This window comes from Chiloscyllium punctatum, chromosome 15 (assembly GCF_047496795.1).
Source record: "Chiloscyllium punctatum isolate Juve2018m chromosome 15, sChiPun1.3, whole genome shotgun sequence".
In the NCBI taxonomy this organism is placed as follows: Eukaryota; Metazoa; Chordata; class Chondrichthyes; order Orectolobiformes; family Hemiscylliidae; genus Chiloscyllium; species Chiloscyllium punctatum.
In genome coordinates this window covers 6,385,945-6,399,607 of record NC_092753.1, presented here as the reverse complement: position 1 = coordinate 6,399,607, position 13,663 = coordinate 6,385,945, and the positions used below count along the sequence as shown (strand labels likewise).

General features: G+C 40.7%; 1 long non-coding RNA gene across 3 annotated transcripts in view; it reads left to right on the top strand.

The window, feature by feature from the left end:
- LOC140486005 (uncharacterized) overlaps positions 1 to 12,928 on the top strand; it is a 52,219-nt gene extending 39,291 nt beyond the window's left edge. For 2 of the 3 annotated variants that reach the window (XR_011962496.1, XR_011962497.1), the window contains one exon: positions 4,347 to 12,927. This is a non-coding gene — a long non-coding RNA (uncharacterized lncRNA). Of the gene's footprint in view, positions 1 to 4,346 lie in introns of all 3 variants that reach the window. The other variant, XR_011962498.1, reaches the window with a different exon arrangement.
- Positions 12,929 to 13,663: the final 735 nt, after the last annotated feature.

Below are 13,663 nucleotides of genomic sequence, written 5' to 3'. Positions count from 1 at the left end.
CATTGAAGAATTCTATTAGTGCTTAAGTTAAAGTAATTGTTCAAGATTCTTTAATGTTACCAAAATTGTCGGTATCTTACTTTCTAGCAGTCTATTACATCTTCAGCTTTGGATCCACTCAGTAAACTAGTGTATTAAGTTGTTTTGATTCTGGTTTTTGTTATGAAGATGTGGGTATACTGTACCTTTTAAGAGAGTTAAAAGCTAGCAGAACTACCTGACCGCACCAAGTGTTCTGAACAAGATATAATGTAACATTTGGTCGAACAACTCAATTAGTTGGCTGCCTGAAGACAACAAGACAGATTCAAATTAGGCCAATCGGTTTAAGTTATATCCTGAAAAATACCAAACTTCAATCAATGTTGAATTTTGGGGGTATAAAACCAGGAAAAATTGAAACTACCAGCATGTACAGACTGTCCAAAAAAGCTCTCTGAAAAGTACCTTTATCGATCAGTACCCTGTGAAACAGAAATCTCTAACAAGAAGAAAAGAAGACAGAGGAAGATATAAAGAGAAGATTCGACCTCTGGCTGATTTTGAAAGGTTGATAAATCTTAATCGGGGATTTTATCGGACTAGTATTATAGAAGGGAGAGTAAAAGATAGGTTAGAGGAAGGAGTTGTAAATCATTGTTACTTAATTATTCTCAGCTATACTTTAAGAAATAAAGTTATTAAAAATTAATTTAATAGTTCTTGGCCTCTTGAACTTCCACAGATTACTGCATGGGATAAATCTTTTCTGTGTTGCTGGTTTAAATTAAGCAGGAGGGTTTGTCTGTGTCATAGTAGTTTGCGGACTCGTCGCTGGGATTTGAACTATTTGGGGGCTCGTTGTCGGGATTTGAACAGGTTTAGACAAATTTGAATAGATGTGGAGTACAAGAAATCCCACCAGATTTGAACACTTGCAGGTTAGGTAAAATGTAGGTGAGACAATTTGTTTACTTTCGGTGACTTGTGATTGATTAAATTAAACATGAGAGAAATGGTGCTTAAAATTGCTAAAGAGGTTCTGGAATTTGAAGGTGATTCTCAAATTTGCCAAGGAAGTTTAGAAGGAAAGAAAAAGGGCCATATTTTTAGATTTAGCAAATAGGTTAGATTTGGGTTTAACCAAGGACAAACGTAAAGCTGAAATTGTAGGGGAATTACTCAAACACCTAGGTGTGTCAGAGAAACAGACAAGTGCAGCAGAGGTAGAAAAATTTAAATTACAATTGAGGAAAATGGAGTTAGAAGTTAACCAAAGAGCGAAGAGAGGGAGAGAGAGAAAGAGAGAGAAAGTTCTTGGCTGAGGAAAGAGAGAGAGAATTTGAACTTGGGAAGTTGCAATTTAGCAAAGTCAAGTTAACAGATTGGAGATTAAAAGAGAAGGTAGTGATATATATAAAAACACTGCAACATTTTGATGAGAAAGATGTTGAAGCCTTCTTTAAATCATTTGAAAAATTGGCTAGGCAGATAGAGTGGTCCGAGGATTTATGGGTAATGCTAGTTCAGTCTAAAATGGTAGGCAGAGCTAGAGAAGTATATGCCGCACTGTCAGATGAGGTGTCAAGAGATTATGAAGAGGTTAAACAAGAGATTATGAAGAGGCTATTTTAAATACTTATGAATTAGTAACAAACATATAGGCAGTGGTTCAGAAACACAAAGAAGGAATAGGTCAGAATTATGTTGTGTTCAAAAGAATTAAACATAGTCATTTTGATTAATGGATATAGCTTTAAAAATAGATGGACCTTTGAGGCTCTAGGAGAGATTGTTCTGCTGGAGGAGTTTAAAAACTCACTTTGAGATGGTAAGAATTCACTTGGAGGAACAGAAAGTTCAGGAAGTGAGAAGAGCAGCAGAACAAGCAGATGAGTACATGTTGGTGCATATGACAAGCTTCTGGCCAGAATTTCACCCTGTGAGGGATAGAAGTTGGGAGAAGGGGAGATTCCCCACTGCAAAATCAAGAGTAGTAAGCCCCGGTAAGAATTTACCACAGGATAAAAATGAAGTCCAAGAGTGGGGAAAGGAGGTGAAAGGCCTCAGGTGTTTCCACAGTGGTAAAGTGGGACTCGTAAAGTCACAGTGCTGGTTGTTAAAGAAAGGCACTGTGGGAAAAGATGTGGTAAAAGAAGCTATGCCAGTGGCATTATTGAAAGTAGTAAAGATGACCCAAGAAGAGCTGAGAAGCTGCAGGACAGTGCACAGCTTCGGCAGGGGCTGGGCATGGAGTTAGTGCCTGATGTCTACAAAGAATTTGCCTCTGTGGGTAAAGTTTACTCAGAAAGAACAGGGAAGAAGGACAAGAAGTTATAATTTTGAGAGATACAGGATCTAACCAGTCGCTGATAATAAGGGATGAGCGAATGTGGACTCTTTCTGATCTGTTACCCGAGAGTGTGGTAATTTGTGGAAGAGATGGACAGAAACTTAGCGTCGCTGATGTAAAATTGGAGTGCCAACTCAAGACTGGGAAAGTTAGAGTGGGAGTGATTGATAGAGTGTCACTTCCAGGAACTCAGTTTGCTCTTGGGAATGATTTGGCAGGATCCAAGGTGGGAGTGACATCCCTTGAAGACAAGAAACTGATGAGTTAAAACAGAAATGTCCTGATATTTTCCAAGACCGTGTGGTAACCAGATCCCACTATCTTAAGTCACAGCATGAAGTGAAAAGTAAAGAAAAAGATGAAGGCGTTGAGTTCAGTTAGCAGACACCTTGTTTGATGTAATGGTGCAGGAAAAACCTGAACAGGCAGAGGGATAGACAGAAGTGCTTAGTCCTGAAAGGCTAAGAGACTTGCAACAGCAAGACAAGACGATAAAAGATATTCATGTGGATGCGTACTCTGAAAAGGAGGCAGAGAATATTCTGGAGGTTTATTATCTGAAGGATAGAATCCTAAGATGGAAATGGAGACCATGGCAAGTTAGTGCAGGGGAGAATTGGGCTGAATTGCACCAGATTGTGTTTCCAATAGTATACAGACAGGTGGTGTTACGGATGCACATAAACTACCTGTAGGAGATCACCTAGGGGTAAAAAAGACTCAGGTTAAGGTACAAAAACATTTTTATTCTCCTGGAATGCACAAGGATGTGGTTAACTTTTGCTGAATATGTCATACGTGCCATCCCGAGGTAAGCCACAGGCGGTAATAAAGCCAGCACCTTTGTTGCCAATTCACACATTTGAAGAACCTTTCACGTGGGTTATAACTGATTGTGTAGTCCCCTCCTGAGAACTAAAGGTGGAAACAGTATTTGTTAACCATAATGGATGTGTCTACCAGATTACTGGAGGCAATTCCATTATGGAGTATCAAGGCAAAAAAAGGTGGTAGAGGAGTTAGTAGCTTTCTTCACATGGTATGGGTTACCCAGAGAGATTCAGTCAGATCAACGGTCAAGCTTTACTGCTAGGCTGTTTGAGGTGGTTATGGATAGCTTAGGTATACAGCACTTTAAGTCCAGAGTGTATCACCCTGAATCCCAGGGAGCTTTAGAACGGTTGCACCAGACCTTGAAGAGCCTATTGAGAGCATACTGTCAGGATTAACCGAATGATTGGGATAAAAGTATCCCATTCATATTGTTTGCCATTAGAGATGCCCCAAATGAATCTCTTCAGTTCACTCCTTTCGTGTTAATATTCAGGCATAAAGTGAGAGGTCCTTTGAAATTAAAGAAAAATTGACAGGACGAATGTCTGAGATCTCACACGAAAGTTATGTATCAGAGGTAAGGGAGAGACTAAATTGAGTTTAGCTATACTGCACCCTCTTTAGGTGCAGTATAGCTAAACAGCACCTAAAGAGGGCACAGTATCGAATGAAACAAGTGGCAGATAAAAGCTCTGAGACTCTGACGTTTCCCGCGGAAATCATGTGTTAGTACTCTTACCAGTGATAAGAGATCCCTTCAAAGTCAGGTTTAGTGGTCCCTATCAAATTGAGAAAAAGTTGAGTCAGGTCAACTATCTAGTAAAGATGAAAAATAGAAAAAAAACAGTATGGAATACGTCATGTGAACATGCTGAAACCGTTTTGTACTAGAGAGAAAGAACTGGAGAAACATGTGTTACCGCTCCACAGAGTGAGGAATCAAATCTAGATGATGTGCATCAAAAATAGATTTTAAAAAATGAAGAAGTCCTTGAGGAGTGGGATAGGTTAGTTAACTATCTGTCTTGGGAGCAGAAGACGCATTTGAAAGCTTTGATACAGCAGTATAAGTACATATGTAAGAATCAGATGGGGAGGACTAATGCTGTTGCACATGAAGTAGACGTAGGGAATACTGCTCCAATAAAATAACACCTCTATTGACTTAATCCTTTCAAAGCCAGATAGGTCCAAATGCAGGTGGTGGCCATGCTCGATGAGGACATTATCGAACCAAGCCAGAGCGAGTGGAGTTCGCCGATCGTCTTAGTCCCAAACCGGATGGGATTCTGCGTGGATCATCAGAAGGTCAACGCCGTTGCAAAGTCTGAGTCATATCCAGTTCCTAGATTGGAAAACTGCATCGAGAAAGTCGAACAAGCCAGGTACATCACCAAGTTGGACTTAATGCGTGGTTACTGGCAGGTACCTTTGTCAGAGTTGGCGAAAGAAATCTCTGCATTTGTAACCCCAAAATGGGCTACATTAGTTTAAAGTGATGCCCTTTGGAATGAAGAACGCACCTGTCACATTCCAAAGACTCATGAGCAGAGTTGTGGCTGGGTTAACAAACTGTGCAGTGTATTTGGACGACGTAGTCCAAATAGAGGACGATTTAGGACTTTAGTAAGCCCTGGAAAGATCACGTGGTACTGTTGGTAGAGTCCTTTGAACATCTGCAAGAAGCAAAACTGGTGATAAAGTTAAATAAAACGAAATTTGCAAAAGCAGAGGTGACATTCTTGAGACATAACATCAGTCATGGAAGCTTGACCCCATGGAACACAAAGACGAAGGCCTTTGAGGAATTTCTATGACCAACCTCGAAGAAAGAGATGCTTTGATTCTTAGGTCTCAGCGGATTCTATCAGAAGTTTGTTCCAAACTTCAGCAGTTTCGTGGCACTGTTAACCAATTTGCTGAAGAAGAACACAGTTTCCGTGAACAGATCCATGTCAAGAGGCATTCAACCATTTGAAAGCCATATTAACCACCAAACCAGTTTTAGCTACACCAAACTTTTCAAAACCTTTTTAATGTCGCCATTGATGAGAGTGACATTGGAGTTGGAGCTGTGCTCTGACAAAAAGATGAGGATGAGATTGAACTGCCAGTTGGTTAGTTTTCGAAGAAGATCAATATCTGCCAAAGGAAATACTCCACGATTGAAAAAGAGCTGTTGAATTTGGCACTGGCCTTACAACATTGTAAAATGTATGCCATGAACAATGTGTCGGAGACGGTTGTGCACACAGATCACAATCCGCTTACTTCTTAGAATGCTTTAAAGACAAGAATATGAGACTATTTTGTTGGAGTCTAATGTTATAAACTTTTAATTAAAAAATCACACGTTGCTGTTCGTAAGAATGTATTCGCAGATACATTGTCACGGATTAACTCAAAGTTTAGATGAGATTTGTCTTTATCTAATGTTATATACATATAAACAGTTATATGGGAAGAAGTTAAGGTGAACTTAGATTAAAGTTATGTGTATGCTAGGGTACTGTGTTCAAAGAATAGAAAAACTATGAAGCCATCTTTTCATTATGGTGGTTCATTTTTTCTTAAGGGGGGAGATGTTATGAAGATGTGGGTGTACTGTGCCTTTAAGAGAGTTAAAAGCTTGCAGAACTACCTGACACAGCACCAAATATTCTGAACAAGATTCAATGTAACATTTCGTCGAACAACTCAATTAGCTGGTTGCCTAAAGATGACAAAGCAAATTTGAATTAGGTCAATCAGTTTAAATCATAACCCAAAAAAAACCAAACTCCAATCAAGTTTGAATTTAATATATTGACATTCTTAAAAGCCAGTGATATAATCCAATGCGTTGGGGATATAATACAGGGGAAATTGACCAGTTGGGAGGAGAGCTGCCAAGCCACCAACATGTACAGTCTACCTAAAAATGTACCTCTTTTCAAGATACCTTTATCGATCAGTAACCTGTGAAACAGAAAACCCTAAGAAGAAGAAAAGAACACAGAGGAAGCTATAAAGAGAAGATTCAACATCTGGCTGGTTTTGAAAATTTTAGTTTTGAAAGATCTTAATTGGGGGTTTTATTGGACTAGTATTATAGAAGGGAAAGTAAAAAAATAGGTTAGAGGAAGTAGTTGCAAATAGTTGTTAGTTAATGGTTCTCCATTATACTTTAAGAAATAAAGTTGTTAATTTTACTTTAAATAGTTCTTGGCCTCGAATTTTCACAGTTTACTGCATGGGATAAATCTTTTCTGGTTTGCTGGTTTAAATTAAGCAGGAGGGTTTACCCCGTGTCGTAACATTTGGAATTCAATTTTGAAACAGTTCTGTTTTTCAGCAACTGTTATCTGTCGCTGAGATATTTGCATCATCGATAGTCACAGGTGAGGTGCCGGAAAACTGGAGGTTGGCAAACGTGCCACTGTTTAAGAAAGGCAGTAAAGACAAGCCAGGGAACTATAGACTGGTGAGCCTGACCTCAGTGGTGGGCAAGTTGTTGGAGGGAATCCTGAGGAACAGAATGTGCATGTATTTGGAAAGGCAAGGACTGATTCGGGATAGTCAACATGGCTTGGTGCGTGGGAAATCATGTCTCAAAAACTTGATTGAGTTGTTTGAAGAAGTAACAAAGAAGATTGATGAGGACAGAGCAGTAGATGTGATCTAAATGGACTTCAGTAAGGCGTTCGACAAGGTTCCCCATGGGAGAATGATTAGCACGGTTAGATCTCATGGAATACAGGGAGAACTAGCCACTTGGATACAGAACTGGCTCAAAAGTAGAAGTCAGAGGATTGTTTTTCAGACTGGAGGCCTGTGACCAGTGGAGTGCCACAAGGATCGGTGCTGGACCCTCTACTTTTTGTCATTTACATAAACTATTTGGATGCAAGCATAAGAGGTACAGTTAGTAAGTTTGCAGATGACACCAGAATTGGAAGTGTAGTGGACAGCGAAGAGGGTTACCTCAGATTATAACAGGATCTGGACCAGATGGGTCAATGGGCTGAGAAGTGGCAGATGGAGTTTAATTCAGATAAATGCTGCATTTTGGGAAAGCAAATCTTAGCAGGACTTATACACTTAATGGTAAGGTCCTAGGGAGTGTTGCTGAACAAACAGACGTTGGAGTGCAGGTTCATAGCTCCTTGAAAGTGGAGTCGCAGGTAGATAGGATAGTGAAGAAGGCATTTGGTATGCTTTCCTTTATTGGTCAGAGTATTGAGTACAGGAGTTCGGAGGTCATGTTGCAGCTATACAGGACATTGGTTAGGCCACTGTTGGAATATTGCATGCAATTCTGGTCTCCTTCCTATCAGAAAGACGTTGTGAAACTTGAAAGGGTTCAGAAAAGATCTACAAGGATGTTGCCAGGGTCGGAGGATTTGAGCTATAGGAAGAGGCTGATTAGGCTTGGGTTGTTTTCCTTGAAGCGTCGGAGGCTGAGGGGTAACCTTATAGAGGTTTACAAAATGATGAGGGGCATAGATAGGATAAATAGGCAAAGTCTTTTCCCTGGGGTCAGGGAATCCAGACTAGATGACATAGGTTTAGGGTGAGAGGGGAAATATATAAAAGAGACCTAAGGGGCAATCTTTTAACGCAGAGGGTGGTATATGTATGGAATGAGCTGCCAGAGGATGTGGTGGAGGCTGGTACAATTGCAACATTTAAGAGGCATTTGGATGGGTATATGAATAGGAAGGGTTTGGAGGGATATGGGCTGGGTGCTGGCAGGTGGGACTAGATTGGGTTGGGATATCTGGTCGGCATGGACGGGTTGGACCGAAGGGTCTGTTTCCATGCTGTACATCTCTATGATTCTATGACTTTATATGCTTCTGCATTTATGTAACCAGTATATAGTTATAACTATATAATAAACATAATCTCATTAACAAAGACAAATAACTCCTCTGCTGAGATTTATTTCTGGTTCATCCTTCACAACAAACCAGAAGACCCCTAGATTAGCATATGCAGAAGGATTATTGGCAATGTCCTGCCTAAAGTACCCAGGATTTATTGTTACAATGATGGCATAATAAACAGTGATATAGCTCTGACCTGTGTCATTCAGAAAAATACAGCTGGAAGAATCTAAACGAAAAGGAACAGAGAAAATTTGGCAGAAAGTGAGCTATTAATTTAAAGGACACAAACCTTTAAGAAAGAACCAGCAAGTCAGTCAATAGCTGGAAGTGTTTATACAGACATTAGTCAGCACAGGTGCATGAAAACAAACAGCTAATGGTTGTTCTCTGAGGTGAAAAGGCAGCAAGACCTGTGGAAAAAAAACACCAAAAACATGAATGTGGGTGACAGATAGTCATAACTGGGCAATAAGGAACTGGATCATAGTCGCAGTCTAATGGAGTTGCAATGAAGTTATGCTCCAGCTGGAAATTAAATCTTCAGGGATAAGGGTCGAAAACCTATAATCTCAACTGTGAAACTAAAAAGAGGAGAGAAGGAATACTTTAAATTGAAGATTGCTACAGTCGTGAACCTCCTAGCGGATTCAAAAGAGATGTTACTAACATAACACATTAGAATTTATGCAGCGACCATAATTCTATTTCTACCCTCACTAGCTTGTAGCACTGGGAGTAATCCAGATATTACTACCCTTGAGGACCTCCTTTTTAAATTTCTGCCTAACTCTCTGTAATCTCCCTTCGGAGTCTCAACCTTTTCCCTTCCAATGTCTTTGGTTCCAATGTGGACAATGACCTCCTGCTGGCCCCTCTCCCCCGTGAGAACATTCTGCACCCTCTCTTAGACGTCCTTGATCCTGGCACCAGGGAAACAACACACCATTCTGCTTTTTCTCTGCTGACTACAGAAACATTTGTCTGTACCTCTGACTACAGAATGCCTGAACACAATTGATCTCTTGGAAGCCGACATACCCCTCGTTGCATTAGAGCCAGTCTCAACACCAGAAACTTGGCTGTTCGTGCTACGTTCCCCTGAGAATCCATCAACCCCCACATTTTTGAAAACAGGATACCTGTTTGAAATGGGTATATCCACAAAAGACTCCTGCACTAGCTGACTATCTCTCTTACCCTTCCTGGAGTTAACCCATCTATGTGACTGTATCTGAGTCTTTCCCCCCCTTCCTATATCTGTCATCCATCACATACTGTTGCTGTTGCAAATTCCTCATCGCTTCTATCTGTCTCTCCAAACATCCACTCGATCTGATAAGATTTGCATCCAACAGCATTTATGGCAGATATCGACAATAGACAAAAGGTGCAGGAGTAGGCCATTCTGCCCTTCGAGCCTGCACCACCATTCAATATGATCATGGCTGATCATCCTTAATCAGTATCCTGTTCCTGCCGTATCTCCATAATTCTTGATTCCACTATCCTTGAGAGCTCTATCCAACTCTTTCTTAAACGAATCAAGAGACTGGGCCTCCACTGAACTCTGGGGCAGAGCATTCTACACAGCCACCATTCTCTGGGTGAAGAAGTTTCTCCTCATCTCTGTCCTAAATGGTCTACCCCGTATTTTTAAGCTGTGTCCTCTGGTTCGGCACTCACCCATCAGCGGAAACATGTTTCCTGCCTCCAGAGTGTCCAATCCTTTAATAATCTTATATGTCTCAATCAGATCCCCTCTCAGTCTTCTAAACTCAAGTGTATACAAGCCCAGTCGCTCCAGTCTTTCAGCGTAAGGTAGTCCCGCCATTCCAGGAATTAACCTCGTGAACCTATGCTGCACTCCCTCAATAGCCAGAATGTCTTTCCTCAAATTTGGAGACCAGAACTGCATACAGTACTCGAGGTGTGGTCTCACCAGGGCCCTATACAGCTGCAGAAGAACCTCTTTGATTCTATACTCAATCCCTCTTGTTATGAAGGCCAGCACACGATTAGCCTTCTTCACTACTTGCTGTACCTGCATGCTTACCTTCATTGACTGGTGTACAAGAACACCCAGATCTCTTTGTACTGCCCCTTCACCTAAATTGATTCCATTTAGGTAGTAATCTGCCTTCCTGTTCTTGCCAAAGTGGATAACCATACATTTATCCACATTAAACTGCATCTGCCATGCATCTGACCACTCACCTAACTTGTCCAGGTCACCCTGTAATCTCCTAACTTCCTCATCACATTTCACCCTGCCACCCAGCTTAGTATTGTCAGCAAATTTGCTAATGTTATTACTAATACCATCTTCTATATCATTAAAATATATTGTAAAAAGCTGCGGTCCCAGTACTGATCCCTGCGGTACCCCACTGGTCACTGCCTGCCATTCCGAAATGGAGCCGTTTATCACTACTCTTTGTTTCCTATCAGCCAACCAACTTTCAATCCAAGTTATAACTTTGCCCCCAGTACCATGCGCCCTAATTTTGCTCACTCACCTCCTATGTGGGAATTTAATAAAGCTTTCTGAAAGTCCAGGTACAGTACATCTACTGGATCGCCCTCATCCATCTTCAGAGTTACATCCTCAAAAAATTCCAGAAGATTAGTCAAGCATGATTTCCCCTTCATAAATCCATGCTGACTCTGACCTATCCTGTTACTACTATCCAGATGTGTCGTAATTTCATCCTTTATAATAGACTCAGCATCTTTCCCACCACTGAGGTCAGACTAACTGGTCTATAATTTCCTGCTTTCTCTCTCCCACCTTTCTTAAAAAGTGGTACAACATTAACCACCCTCCAATCCGCAGGAACTGATCCCGAAACTATTGAACTCTGGAAAATAATCAGCGAAGCATCCACGATTTCTCAAGCTACCTCCTTCAGTACCCTGGGATGTAGACCATCACGACCCGGGGACTTATCAACCTTATAATGCGCAGTAACCCTTAAGCTCTCTTTAAACTCCTACATCTGACAAGTAGTACATATCACTGCAAAGGCCATTTTTGCTCCTTCACAATCTACAGACCCAGAAAATAACACCGTCTTATTCCTCTACAAACACTGCCCCAGGTTAAATTAATAGCTATGGCTAAAGTATTCTGAACAAAAGATAGATCAGTTACATATATATCCATGTGGAGGTTGGGAAGACTCCAATTGCTGTCTGCCTAAGACCAACCACTGCGGGATTGCTTCACCTTAGCTCTGATTAACCCTTTTGTATGATGCTGTGTGCTTCCTATTTAAAATACAATTAATGAAGCATTGAGTAATTGCACAGAGAGCGAAAGTTATATTTCCTTTAGTCATCATTTTTCACTCTATTAATGTGTTTGCAATAGTAATATGCCAATCAAAGAATCTTGCTTTGTTTCACAATCAGTATTTGCTCAGTTTTTTGCCTTTTGAGTTGGTAGAATTTCCTGTCCTGAAAGAAAGCAGCATTGGCCCTTATATTTATGGGAAGGCAGGGAAGGTTTGGAAAAGCTGATTACCATCTGAATATTCCATCAAGGATTTCAATGCACAGATTCTGCAGAAATTAACTACTGGACCTCATATTCATATCTTTATTTTATTTCCGATCTGAGAACGAGCCAAGTTGGCAGCCTTCCTGAGTCTGGGAGGAGTGTGCAGTAGGTCAGCATCACTTGTGATGCAGACTAGGAAGGTGGACCTGTTTGAGCAGAACAGCTGTGGCAGGAAATAAAAACCGGCAGCAGACAGCCCCTTCAAAGCTTTTCTATGTGTCAGATCCAAGTGTGATGTCATAGGAAAACTGGTAGTTGATTAGTAGGTCTTGCTTCCATGTCTCTCTTGTTTTAAATCAAGTGATTTAAATCAGGGGGTGTTGTTACAGATGAAGAGTACAGTTAGGAAATTAAGTTTTAAAATATTTAACATTCAATTAACTAAATGGATTAATTTATCAGGAGGTTGGGTAAGCAATGTGTTTCAGCTGTCATATGGGGGAGTTGGTTGATGCCTGTCTGATCTAAGGTGAACAAATCTGAAGCAATTGTTAGCTGCCCAAGGAACTTCAGCTCAGAGGTGGAGAGCAACTCTGAACAGTATTCTTTTCATCGCATCAAGGAGGGGGAAAATTACTTGAATAGAGTACTATATTTCAGGAGACACACCCCTTGGATTAATTACATCACATTTGATCCATGGTCAGAGACAGGAGGGTGTGGCTGTGAATGAGGCAGAAATTGGGATCCAGAATTTAACTTTGGAGGGAACTCAACTAGTGCTATTGTCCAACAGGCATTAGGTCTTAGTCCTGGTGTGGATGAGGACACAGTTTGCAGGGAGGATGTGCAAACTGATCAAAGCACTATGATCCAGGACATCTCTTCTGGGCTAGAGAGGAACTTGTAGTGGGAGGGGAAGAATCCACAAAGATACTAATTGCATTGGCAGGACTAGGAAAGAGGTTATGCTGAGGGATTACAAGCAGTTTGTGCTAAATTAAAAAGCAAAACCACAAAAGGTAACATCTCAGGATTACTACATGAGCCATGTGCAAATGGCAGAGGGTAAACATAAATTGAGAGGGAAGTGCATGCTTAAAGATTGGTGCAGGAGAAATACATTGAGATCAGGGTTTGATTCTTTGAACAGCATGTTGTATAACTTACCCAGGAACAGACTACTTTTCATCTAAGAATGAATAGAGGCAGGATTAATAAGAGATCATGTAGGTAAGAATTTTTTTTATGGTGTAGCAATCACAACATGGTAGAATTACATGTTCAGTTTGAGGGGGAGCAAATTGAATCTCAAACCAGTGTCCTCAGCCCAAATAAGGGTAATTACAGATAAATACAGTTCTCCTGTAACATGCATTTATTAAAAGCAATTTGTAATAAGATTTGTGAATTGCTGACTTTTTTTTAATAAAGTGAACTCCTGTTCGCTGTTATGCGATTCTCATCCTTGTCACTGGATGTCGTGGTGCTTGGAAGACTGGACTCTGCGTCGCCATCACATGATCAGTTGGCTCATGTGCATTCTTGTGAAGAGCTTTGTGAAAGGTAATGTGAAATGTTTGTGCTAGTGGACTTGGAAAAGCATCATGAAAGTGCCTCTATAGCCTGAGGTCAAGAAGCTGGGAGCAATCTGTTAACTAAAAAACTTAAAAGAGTTGAGATAAGAGTAAAATTTCAGTGGAATTGATTAACAATGAAAGGACAGTGTTAAGGAGTAGTTTGAAACTTGGCTTTGTTGGTTGTATTGAGTTTTTTCTCTCTCTTTGTTTAAAAAATATGATTAGATGTTAAAGTGTATCTGCAGACACATGTGAATCTGTTTCAATGACTAATTACTATAGTAACCAACTGCAAAAAGAAACTCACTACAGGGGCTTGGACATGGTCAGTCAACTGCTCAGGGTGGTCAGGGTCAGGAAACTCTGCACATAATGGGTGAGGGCGAGAAAGGTGGGTGGCACACTGTTACCTTTGTGCATGTGGGGAGATGTCCTACATAGATGAGTAGGCTATGCAGAAGAGATTCAGGGTTAGTCAGGGTCAGATGTAAGCGAGGATGAGTGAGAGTGGAGAAGATTTTGCAAGGAATGGTGGGTAAAGTAGCAG